Source organism: Culex quinquefasciatus, chromosome 2 (genome assembly GCF_015732765.1).
Source record: "Culex quinquefasciatus strain JHB chromosome 2, VPISU_Cqui_1.0_pri_paternal, whole genome shotgun sequence".
Taxonomy (NCBI): Eukaryota; Metazoa; Arthropoda; class Insecta; order Diptera; family Culicidae; genus Culex; species Culex quinquefasciatus.
Genome location: NC_051862.1, coordinates 73686691 through 73697005, shown reverse-complemented (window position 1 = coordinate 73697005; position 10315 = coordinate 73686691).

The window sequence follows — 10315 nt, the reverse complement described above, 5'->3', positions numbered from 1 at the left end:
AGCGCGTGTAATCGGGTTTCATTTGATGTAAAATTACATCTTATTTGATGCTCCAGTTATGTGCATCAAATAAAGCGTAATGTTGAGTTGTTTGATCTGTAATTTTAGGTTTCATATAATGTAGAGGAGTACCAGTGGGAATTTTATCAATTTACGTCATACACAGAAAAAAAATCATGGTAATATTACATCTGGGAAGGGGTACATCTTTTATGTCAGAAAAAAGTTGTAATTTTACCTCTGGAAATGTGTAATTTTACCACTTTTCTGATGTAATGTCACTTTTTCAGTCTAAATTGAGGTAAAATTAAATCATAAAAGAGGTAATATTCAACCTTCCAAAATTAAAGCTTCCAAATTTACATTATTTTTTTCTGTGTAATATACATAATTTTACATCGAAAATACGTTTACACGATTCAATAATAGGTCAATTCAACGATTACATCAAATGTAATATCCAAATTTTTTAGTCATATCACGCAATTTGCATAATAAGCTTTACATTAATTGCAGTAATAAACCTTTTTCGTCCTTCCACTTTTGGCGCCCCCTTCCGGGGTGCTGCGCACAAGGTAACTTTGTCCCACTTGACCTAGTTCAGCCGGAAACCTTTTACTGCACCAAATTGCTGTCATGACATGATTCACCAGAACACACAACTTTACCTCTACTCGCATTCCTTAAACCAACTCGGAGGTATCGTTTCGTTACTCGAGCGCTACCAGGCTATAGTATAGATATTAGAATATTGATTTTGTGATTATTTATTGCTCCCTTTCAACATTTGGCTGTTTCCGCGCGGCGAGGTTGCAAGAGCATTTCTTGGTGGGCTGAACCCAGCGCGTTCCAACCAGGTTGAACTGATTTGCGTTCCCAATTTTCATTAATCACCTCCCCGTATGTGCGAGCTGGCGGGTCAGTGCGGTTTCAGCTGCAATTTGCAAATTGAGATCCCTTGGTGCCAATTCAAGAGCAAATGCCCAACTCCTTTTACGACCCATACGCCGCACTTATGGAAATGATACAGATATTATACATATGGTGCCCACTGGGTTAAGCACTAGCAACAGCTGAAGTGTCCATTTCAATCGCAAACCATAACACCTTCCGCCCTCTTTCTGGCACAGCCATTCAGGTATAGGCCAATCGAAGTTGGGTCACAGACACACACACAGGTCTGTGGTTGGGTTGTGACGAAGATTGGCGCATTCTGAAGAACCCGTTGATTACACCCTCTACACCAACTCCGCGGTCTTTACCAGCCCAGCTAGATCAGGGTTGACCAGGCTGAATGAAAAACCAATTAAAATTCCATCGAACTTGACCATCACCTGAACTTGAGCGATGGCGGCGTCTAAACAAATACCTTCAGACCTTCACGAACCGCTGATCTCCATTGAAATCCCGCCGAAAATGTGTATCATTTCTGAGTCATGTTCTGCACAGATCCAGCGATACGCCAAGAACCTTCCCTATTCAGTCTGCTCTACCCCATAATTTTAAGACCTCTTCTCGGGAGGAAATGCTAATAGAGTGCGAACGCGTGGACAGCACACACCCCGCTCAAATTAATTGCCCAATAACTACGTCGTCGTTGTTCGGTTGAAATGCCAGGGTTCTTTAGTTTTGGGGAACCTTACTAAGCTTTGTAAGGGTTGCGCTCTGATGTTGGTTCAGATGTGGTCTATCTTTTGGGAGAGTAATTTTTTCGATAGCATAACGCTTCATATGTGGATAGGAGAGTTTGGAACTATAAAAAAAAATGCAAAGTGACGAATTTACATCGTGCACCCAATGTTGCTGATCTTTTGTGCGCAAGCGAGGAGAGCAATGTTCTCTTTCGATTTTATATCTTGATGAGCATCAAAAGATTTTCTTTTGATGAAGATCTTTTCATCGCTGCTGATTAGGAAAGATGTCACAATTTTGGAGGAAAAATATAGTCATGATCTCTGTAACGTTATGGCAGTAATTGCCATCCACAGATGGCGTAGCTTATTGCCTTCCGCACCTTACTGAGGAAAGGCTATAAAATCACTCGAAAATGAACTTCTCGATTAGACCTCCTAAACCCACCTTCATGTATACATATCGACTCAGAATAAAATTTTGAGCAAATGTCTGTGTGTGTGGTGGGATGTTGATAAAAAAAAATTGCACTGAGTTATCTCGGCTGGCTGACCCGATTTGGACCGTTTTGGTCTCATTTGATCCGTATTGGGGTCCCATAAGTCGCTATTGAAAATGATAAAGTTTAGTTAAGTAATTCTAAAGTTATGCTAAAAAAACGAATTTAACAAAAGTCCGGAAGATTGTAAAAAGGGTGGGTTTTGTAAGAAACCTCGTCATGTTATACATTTATAGAAAGTTATTCGAAAGACCTTTTCAACAAGTTCAATAGATTGCGGATCTGACAACCCAATCAAAAGTTATAACCACGTATATGTTATTTATGAACTTTTTGGAGGCCGGATCTCAGATATTTCAACAAAAACGTTGTCTGGATCTATTATGCGACCTGTCGTTGGATAGGTAATCGAAAGACCTTTGCAACGAGTTCAGTAGATTGAAGATCTTACGACCCTATCAAAAGTTATAAGCACTTAAGTGTTATTTATGAACTTTTTAGAGGCCGGATCTCAGATATTTTGACAAAAACGTTGTCCGGATCTATCATGCGACTCGTCGTTGGATAAGTTATCAAAAGACCATTGCAACGAGTTCAATAGATTGCAGATCTGACAACCCTATCAAAAGTTATAAGCACTTAAGTGTTATTTATGAACTTTGTGGAGGCCGGATCTCAGATATTACCACTCAACATGTGAGGAAGGTACCAACCACCTAAGGGTGGATTAAGTAACGTTTTTTTTGAGGATTTATGACCTCCTCCTCTTCTCCCTCGTAGCATTCTCCCCATGCAAAATCCAATAATTTTATATGGGTCCTAACAAACCCTTATACCTCTCCCTTTACCTTCTAAAGGCAAAGTCGTTACCAAACAACAAGAAAATTAAGAATTTAAATAACCAGAATCGTTGAGAATGTCAACAATGAAAAACTGAACCAAACTTTATCGTTATACGGATACGGATAACGATTAGATGATCAGACGATAATATTCGATCATCGTAAATAAAATTAGATTAAATTTGCAATGTTTTTATTAACTTTGATTTGATTTAGAACATATTTTCATCGAAAAAAATAAAAAAAATAAACTAACTTAATCCACTTATGTGGTTGATGCCTTCCTAACTATTTACCAACAATAAGTGATGTGATGGGTTTATTCTATTTAAGATTTTCTATTTTCAGATCCGGAATAAAGAAATACAAATATAACACTTAGTTGATCAGAACATAATACAGAGTTGTCAGTTCTTCAATGTTTAGGACTCGTTGGAAAGGTCTTTAAATAATCTAACCAACGATGGGTTGGATGATGAATTCGGACATCGTTTACACAGATTTAAGTAAGATCTGGCTTCAAAAAAAGTACAAAATATTATTTAAACGGTCATAACTCGAGAAAAACCAAATATGACCAAAAATCGTTTTATCAACACTTTGGCTCAATTCTGAGGGCAGATTCAGATTCAGCGGGCAAAATTATATGGAAAAACTAACTTAATCCACCTATGTGGTTGGAGCCTTCCTCACTTATTGCCAACAATGGCTGATATGATGGAATTGTACAAAAATTTCATGTCTTTTTTAGATCCGGAGTAAAAAAGTACATCAATATCACTTAAGTGTACATATCTCAAGACAGGGTTGCCAGATCTCCAATGTTTTGAACTCGTTGGAAAGGTCTTTTCATAACCCAACCAACGATGGGTGGGATGGTGGATCCCGACAAACTTTACATACATTTAAATGAGATCCTGCTTAAAAAAAGTACATAAATGTCACTAAAGTGGCCATATCTCGAGACAGGGTTGCCAGATCTCCAATGTTTTGAACTCGTTGGGAAGGTCTTTTGATAACCTTACCAACAATGGGTCGGATGGTGGATCTGGACATAGTTTACATACATTTAAGTGAGATCCGGCTTCCAAAAAGTACATCTATATCACTTAAGTGGGCATATCTCGAGACAGGGTTGCCAGATCTTCAATGTTTTAGGCTCGTTGGAAAGGTCTTTTGATAAACTAACCAACGATGGGTCGGATGGTGGATCCGGATATAGTTTACATACATTTAAGTGAGATCCGGCTTCCAAAAAGTACATCAATATAACTTAAGTGGGCATATCTCGAGACAGGGTTGCCAGATCTTCAATGTTTTAGGCTCGTTGGAAAGGTCTTTTGATAAACTAACCAACGATGGGTTGGATTGTGGATCCGAATATAGTTTACAAACATTTAAGTGAGATCCGGCTTCCAAAAAGTACATCAATATCACTTAAGTGGCCATATCTCGAGACAGGGTTGCCAGATCTTCAATGTTTTAAGCTTTTTGGAAAGGTCTTTTGATAACCTAACCAACGATGGGTCGGATGATGGACCCGGACACAGTTTACATACATTTAAGTGAGATCCGGATATATATGAAAACACCTTTTTATACATAACTTTTTAACTACTTATCAAAACTTCAATCTGTATAAAACTCGATCTATGGGACCCTAAACCAAGTCGAATGCAACAGGTTCGGGTCAAATCGGTTCAGCCAGTGCCGAGAAACATGAGCTAGTTTGTTGGTCACATACATACATACACACACACATACACACACACATACACACAGACATTTGTTCAGTTTTCGATTCTGAGTCGATATGTATACATGAAGGTGGGTCTACGACGTTTTTATTCTAAGTTCATTTTTAGAGCAGGATTATAGCCTTACCTCAGTGAGGAAGGCAAAACATATATTTGGAAAAAATCGAATTTCGTTAGGGTGGTCCCATATGGTTTTCCCTTGAAAATTAGACTTTTTCAAATGAAGATATCTCGAGTTTAAAGAAAAACACCTCTGAAATTTTTCAGCATTTGTTGTGCTGGATCTCCTCTTTTAAATGCAATCTAGTGCATAAAATTTTTCTTGCGCCTTTTCGAGATATTTAAGTTTCAAATCTGCATCTTTTTTACCCTAAAATGTCTGTAACTTTTGACCCTTAAGTCCTAATTGACTTGTCAAAAAAAATGTTTGCTTTATAGAGCTCTAAGAGTGCCCCGAATATAACTTTTCTCTAAAACATAACCCTGAATTTCCACGTTCAAAAAACTGATTTTTGAAGGTTTGCTCAGATGCTTTCTATAAATTTGGTCGTAGAAGGCGTAGATTACGAGATTAAATTTTGGTGTCTTCGACAAAGTTGCTTGAATTGGCAAACCCTCGGGCAAACCCAACAACTTTTTAGAAAAAATATTCCTGAAAAGTTACATTTTCAAAATCACCCTAATAGTAAACCACCCTAATTTTCGACCAAACCAAAAGTTGCCTTTTTGCATTTGCAACAACTCTTCTAAAGACACCAAAGCTCCAAAACTTCACCATTTTTCGGAAAATCTATTTTCCACTTAATTTTGCGATCTGAATCACTGTGCAGTGCTGAAAAAACTGAGTGACATTATGACACATCAAAATTTTCATATTTTTTTTTCACTTTAAAATACAAATTGTATTTAATGTTTTTGTTTCCCCCCTTTCAAAACTGGTCTGAAAATCAGGGGCAAAATTTCTTTTTTCTAAAAACTTCAAAATGTCAAGGAAAATTTAAGTTCAATTAGCTGAAATCAGTTGAAAATGCATTCCCTTGCGTTTGGCATATTTTTTTTAGCATGTTTGGTTCTATTCAAAAATCATTTGAATTTTTGAAAATTTTCGATGTACCGCAAAAAGGTTTTTTTTTAATCACTAAAATTGTTATTCTTTCAAATCTTAATTTGTTTTGAAAACTAATGATTGCAAAATAACTGAACCAGTGTAAAATGCATTTTAACCCTTTTTTCATTCAAATTTTTAGACTATCGCTTGTTATTTCATTTTTCATGTTTTTTTATTGTTTTGCCCCCCTCGACCCCGGCCATCAGCCTTATACCTATTTTTTTTTTTAATTTTGGTTCGACCTTGTTTCCTATTTATACTTCAAAATTCTGTATTTTTCTTTTCGAAAATGGCAACACTGCCAAAAAAAGTCAAATAAATACGCTTAATTTATTCCCCATATTAAAAAAAAACTACACTGAAAAAAAATAAAAGTACCAAATTCCTAAATTCTAGGAATTTTGGCTCCTTTCCTTATTAAGTAATCCAAAAAACCCGATTACTAAATAAGGAAAAGAGGCAAAATTCCTAGAATGAAGGAATTAGGTAGTTTTTTTTTTAATTCAGTGTAAACAAAATGCAGTATACAGCCATTCCACGTCAAACAGGAAGTCTCCAAATCAAAAGTGCTCTGATTTGGCTCAAATTTGGAGTGGAGGTTCTTTGGCCCAAATAATTCGACCCGTATTTTTTTGTTTGGTGATCAGGGTGATTCTATCCGAAATAGGGTGGTCCAAAAAATTGCGTTTTTCGTCGACTTTCGCAAAAACCACATCTTTTAAAAAATGAACGGCTGAACCAATTTTGGAGCGCCACAATTCAAAAGAAAGGTTATTAGTTGGGCATTTAATGAAAAATATGTTGAGGTCCAAAAAAACTAGCTGAATATTTGAAAAGGTCTTATGAAAATTTCATTTGCTGATTTCAAGGTATCGGGACCAAAGAGCCCATGTCTGAAAATATTTTTCCCTGATTCCTTGTAATATTTTACATAACATTTAAAAAAATTGCGAATATCCATTAACACGTTTCGGAGATATGATTTTTTCAACATAAAAACTGAGTTTCTCGACGCGCCGCGCGCTAAAACGGGAAAATGACGAAAACGGGTAAAAATCAACTTTTTTCACTGAAACTGCGATAACATTAAAATTTCAGCGATGACCTATACATGTTTGGGTACCAAAAGTTGCGTCTTTCAATTACGAAAATTTTGGTACCAAAACATGTATAGGTCATCGCTGAAATTTTAATGTTATCGCAGTTTCAGTGAAAAAAGTTGATTTTTACCCGTTTTCGTCATTTTCCCGTTTTAGCGCGCGGCGCGTCGAGAAACTCAGTTTTTATGTTGAAAAAATCATATCTCCGAAACGTGTTAATGGATATTCGCAATTTTTTTAAATGTTATGTAAAATATTACAAGGAATCAGGGAAAAATATTTTCAGACATAGGCTCTTTGGTCCCGATACCTTGAAATCAGCAAATGAAATTTTCATAGGACCTTTTCAAATATTCAGCTAGTTTTTTTGGACCTCAACATATTTTCCCTTAAAAGCTCAACTAATAACCTTTCTTTTGAATTGTGGCGCTCCAAAATTGGTTCAGCCGTTCCGGAGATATGATTTTTTGAAAAATGTGTTTTTTGCGAAAATCGACGAAAAACGCAATTTTTTGGACCACCCTATATCGGATAGTACCACCATAATCACCAAACAAAAAATACGGGTCTAATTATTTGGGCCAAAGAACCTCCACTCCAAATTTGAGCCAAATCGGAGCATTTTTGATTTGGAGATTTCCTGTTTGACGTGGAATGGCTGTATAAACCTCTCAAGCCCTAACACCCCTTAAACTTCAAGATTATCATGCTGCCCCAGCGTGAGTACCGGCGATGACAGCTACAAAAACGAAGTGCGATCATGATTATAGTGAGACCCTTGACATCACCAGCATCCACTAAAATATCCCTCTAAAATACACATTGTAGGTGCCCGGCGGGTGGCCACTCATTTTTATTTACTCTGCTTCACAATGAATGTTAATTCTACTCTGCTGGAGTCCCCATAAGACACCCGCACTTATACTGGCCGTGTACAACGAGACGACAATGCGTGAATTGTCTGGTGGAAGTTTTAGGTGGGAGGCGTCAAATTTGTTATTGGAAAAAAAATTTCTTGATATGTCTCATAAATATAAATTTTAAAGTTTTTCTCGGTTCTTAACTTAAAATTAAATTAATTGTAAAGAAATTATGCATTTTTAAGAGGCTGCTACCCTTTAACATTGCCTTGGGTCACGTTGAAACATACAGATCGCGCCGACCCAGTGCAGTGGTTCCGGTTGTACCCCAATATTATTACACGTGCTGCACATTCTCTCCCGTCTCGTGGAGGTCCCCCAAACCGGGTGTGGCGGCGGTGGGGGCGTGTTGTAAGTGATTAATCAAGAAATCACATACATTTATAGAATCGATCAGTTCGATGACGGCCGCGGACCTTTTCGGGCCAAATGGTTATTGATTGCTTGCGTTGATTTTGATCTAGGAATTGGTAGATTTTTGGGCGTAATAGGATCGTGAACAATGTTAATGACAAGTTGCAACACAGTCTTGGTGGCGTCGCGACGCCACGTTCGTCGCTTGTGGGAGGTGTGAACTGACGGTCTCGACTTTAGATTTGAGAGTAATTGCTATTGCAGCCCGTTTAGTGCACTGGCTTCCTACCTGTGCGCCGAAAAGGGCGATAAACAACCTGGGCTGTAAACCAAGCCGTAACTGCGTTTCTTTAGTGAGTGTTTAAAGGTTAATTATTTTATTTGTCCAGCAACCCTGACCGAGGGTCGCGTTAGGGTGGGTTTGATTTTCGTGGGAAGCAGCCAGAAGGGTGTGAAATAGATCTGTATACTTTAATTGATATAATTGTGAACCTGTTACCGACAAAGCACGAAGCCGGTGGTAAACTTTTCAATTAGATCACGCCGAGGTAAATTGTACTGACTGTAATACTCAACTCAAGGTTTGACAAATAAATTAAATTATTTTTGAACACCCCTTAAAAACAAATAAATGGAAGTAAAAGGACATACGGCTCCGAAATATTTGATAGATTTTTTTTACATCCGTTTCAATTTTGTTAAGAACCAAACTGCCCATGTTCGCATTAATGTCCTACACTCAACCCCCGGTGGTTGGTCACTTTTTCGTTTGGCACTTTTTAGTTTATACCCCGTTTGTTTGACAAAGTTAAACTGAAAAGTGACGAACTGTCACTTTTTACACGGCGCGCACGCACACTACCAAAACAAACGTTTGGTAGTATGAGTGAACTCCGTGTAAAAGGGGTGTCAAACTAAAAAGTGACCTCGTTCGTTTCACAACAGTTGGTGTCAAACCATCGAGGTTTTAGTGTATATACAAAAACAGCAAGCCTTTTCTGTAAGTTCTCGAGCTTTAGAATCTCCCCTGACATTTTTGAAGACGTATGGGAGAGAGGCAAGTGGAAGAAAATGTCTTCCAAATTTTGTTCGGAGTTTTGGTGGCCGACATCGAAATTACGGGAAAGTATAATTGGTATCATGCTTGTTTGCCCTCCCTTTTTCCGATGACCCATTCCAGAATGGAAAGAACCTGATGGGCAAACTCCTAGGTCATTGGGCATTGTCCGGGTCGAACTATAATATTCATATTGACAAATAAAAATCAGAGAAAATTGAAAAAATGCATGTCTTGTTTTTGAAATATTTTAAAAGTTGTATGTAGTTTAGTTCAAAACTGTGTTATGCCGTCAAATAAATGTATTTGACGTGATAATTTCAATACGGATCGAGTACACAAAAGCAGTTGAAGAGTCAAATTACACACGATTCACAAACGATCGGTAAACTGCCGAAAATAGGTTATAACTTTCATTATTGTTCGTCTTGCAACAGAATTTTGTGCATTGTGCCAAATGATTTTCTGAACCAATAGTAACCACTTTTTCAACTATCAAATTTGAAAAGATAACTGAAAAAAATACACAGCATGACTTTGACTAATTTCCTCCAAGAAAGCAAAACCACGTGAAATCGATACTACCATGCAAAAGTCAGTCAGTAGTTGGCACTGTCTTCCACCTGAAAAGGAAATTCCTTCATGTAACTTTCAGCACGGTAAACTCGAGTCTTCCATTCCTGGAGACAACCTCAAGAAACATTTCCCGAATGCGACATACTCCACTTCTCAGTCGCAGCCGGAATTTGTTTATCATAAAAAATAAAATATTTTCTTTGTCCATAAACTTTTCGATTGCTTCGAATCACGCGAACAGCTTGCCCAAACAAACCCCAAAAACCGCGTGTGTGTGATTAATTATTTCATCAAGGGTAGGGTTCTCCCCCAAAAAAAGACGACACCACGACCAGGACAAGATATACCTCGGCAGTAGTACCATCTACCAGCCAGCCAGCCCAGAGGTTAGGTCAAATTCCGTTACACGACGACGAATTTTGGCGATTTTTGGCGACCTCCTCCGCGGTTGCCATGGAGTTGTTATCCCC